This window comes from Carlito syrichta, unplaced genomic scaffold, assembly GCF_000164805.1.
Source record: "Carlito syrichta isolate Samal-C Ts95f unplaced genomic scaffold, Tarsius_syrichta-2.0.1 Scaffold303709, whole genome shotgun sequence".
NCBI lineage: Eukaryota > Metazoa > Chordata > Mammalia > Primates > Tarsiidae > Carlito > Carlito syrichta.
In genome coordinates this window covers 270,466-273,342 of record NW_007247805.1, presented here as the reverse complement: position 1 = coordinate 273,342, position 2,877 = coordinate 270,466, and the positions used below count along the sequence as shown (strand labels likewise).

At 41.3% G+C, this 2,877-nt stretch overlaps 1 protein-coding gene across 1 annotated transcript in view; it reads right to left on the bottom strand.

Moving 5' to 3' along the window:
* EDARADD (EDAR associated death domain) overlaps nucleotides 1–2,877 on the bottom strand; it is a 75,531-nt gene that overhangs the window by 46,620 nt on the left and 26,034 nt on the right. The window lies entirely within an intron of this gene.

Here is a 2,877-nt window from a genome sequence, read left to right as displayed (position 1 = left end):
CCGTCTGGATCAGCTCTGTCTTCTCCACGGTGGGCAGGCGGCATGGGGCCGGGGCCGGGACCGGGCCGGGGACGAGGACACGGAGAGCTAGGGCGAGCGCCGACCAAGGTCGGGAGGAGTTGTCCTTGAGAGTTTCAAGTCTCCTGATTTAGCATAATTCTTAAGGGTTTAGGATTTTTGGAATAGTAAGTGGGTATTGGTTTCAACTGAAAGTCACCAGTTGCGTTAGCCCCGAGAGAATCAGTCTGTCCTTTGAAACCAAGCACTGACTTCTCCTCTCTAGCTAGGGAAGTCCGAAAGGGCATCTTCTTCCAGTAGAAGGCTATTTTGTCTACATTGAAAATCGGTTGTTTAGTATAGCCACTTCGTCATGATCTTAGCTAGATCTTTTGATAACTTGCTGCAGCTTCTCCAGCAGCGCTGGCTGCTTCACCTTACACTTTTATATTATGGATATGGCTTCTTTCCTTAAAGCTCATAAATCAACCTCCGCCAACGTCTAACATTTCTTCTGCAGCTTCCTCACCTCTCTCAACCTTCATGGTCTTGAAGAGAGTTAAAGCCTTGCTCTGGATTAGGATTTGGAATAAGAGGTTGTGGTAGCTGGTTCAACCTTTCATCCAGACCACTAAAACTTTTTCCATATCAGCAATAAGATACGATAAGAATTTGGCACGCAAATTCGTGAAGTGGTCCATATTTTTTAAAAAAAGAGAAAGAATAAGGTAAGAATAATCACTTTCTTATCACTTGAATGTTCACTGAACAGCACTTTTACTTTTCTTCAAGAACTTTTCCTTTGCATTCACAATTAGGCTCACTGGTACAGGAGACCTAGCTTTCAGTCTGTCCTGGTTTTCCACATATCTTTCTCACCAAGCTTAATTATTTCTAGCTTTTGATTTAACGTTAGAAGCATGTGACTCTTCCTTTCACTTCGCATAGAGGTCATTGTAGAGTTATTAATGGCCTGTATTCAATATTGGTGTATCTCAGGGAACAGAAATGCCCAAGGAGAGGGAGAGAGACAGGGGAACGGCCAGTCGGCGGAGCAGTCAGAACACACACAACATCTACTGATTACGTTCACCATCTTATATGAGTGCAATTCATGGTGCCCCAAAACAATGACAATAGTAACATCAAGATCACTGATCACAGATCACCACAAAAGATACAATGATGAAACAGTTGGATAATATCAGGAGAATGTAAAAGATGTGACACAGAGACCTGAAGTGAACACATGCCATTGGAAAAACGGTGCCAACAGACTTGCTTGACACAAGGTTGCCACAAACCTTCACTCTGTAAAAAAAATGGAACGTCTGCAAAGCACTATAAAATGGCACACAATAAAACAAGGTATCGCTGTAAATGGAGAGAGATAGCCCATGATCGTGGATGGGAAGGTTCAATGTTGTCAAGATGTCAGTTCTTCCCAATTGATCTATAGATTCAATACAATGCCACTCAAAATCCCAGCAAGTTATCTTGTGGATATCAACAGACTAACTTGAACATTTTTATGAAGAGGCAAAGGATCCAGACTAGCCAACGCAATACTGCAGGAGAGGAGTGAAGGACTGACACTAGGCAACTTCAAGATTTACTGTAAAGCTACAGTAATCAAAACAGTATGGTGTTGGCAAAGAATAGACAAATAGATTATTGAAACAGAAATAGAGAACCCAGAAATAGAAACATATAAATATAGTCATTTGATTTTTGACAAAGGAAAAAAGGCAATACAATCAAGATTGTTTTTCAACAAATGGTGCTAGAATAACACCCCCCCAAAAAAAGTCTAGATACATACCTTATAGCCTCCACAAAAATTAACTCAAAATAGACCAAAAACCTAAATATAAACTGCAAAACTATAAAACTCCTAGAAGACAATATAGTAAGTAGGCAATCTAGATGACCTTGGGTATGGCAATGACTTTTAAAATATAACACCAATAATTGATAAGCTGGACTTCATTAAACTAAAATATTTCTGCTCTGTGAAAGACACTATCAAAAGAATGAAAAGACAAGCCACAGACTGGAAGAAGATATTTGCAAGAGATATATCAGATAAAGAACTATTATCCAAAATATACCAAAAAACTCTTAAAACTTAACAGTAAGAGCACAAACTACTTGATTTAAAAATGAGCCAAAGACCTTAACAAACATCTCACTAAAGTGTAAATGCAAATGGGAAATAAGATATGAAATGATGCTCTACATTATGTGTCATCAGGGAAATGCAAATCAAAACAACAACAGACTGAGTACAGTAGCTCAGACCTGTAATCCTAGCACTTTGGGAGGCTGAGGCAAGAGGATTTTTTGAGGTCAGGAATTTGAGATCAGCCTGGGCAACATAGCAAGACCCTGTCTCTACAAAAAATAAAAAAATAACAGCTAGCCGGATGTGGTGGCATGCCACCTGTAGTCCCAGCTACTTGAGCCCAAGAGGTCAAGGCTGCTGTAGCAAGCTATGATTGTGCCACTGCACTCCAGCCTGGGTGTCAGTGAGACCCTGACTCAAACAACAACAACAACAACAAACAAAAACTATTAGAATGGCTAAAAACCAGAACACCAACCTACCCACTGCTAACAAAGGTATGAAGCAACAGGAACCCTCATTCATTGCCATGGGGATTCAAAATGGTATAGTCACTTTGGGAGACAATTTGGCAGTTCCTTAGAAATCAAAACATCCTAGCCGGGCTCGGTGGCTCAGCCTGTAATCCCACGCTTTGGGAGGCTGAGGTGAGTGGATAGCCTGAGCCCGCAGGTTCGAGGCCCACCTGGGCAACTTGGCGAGACCTCATCTCTACAATAAATCAAAAATCAGCCGGGTGTGGTATCGCGCACCTG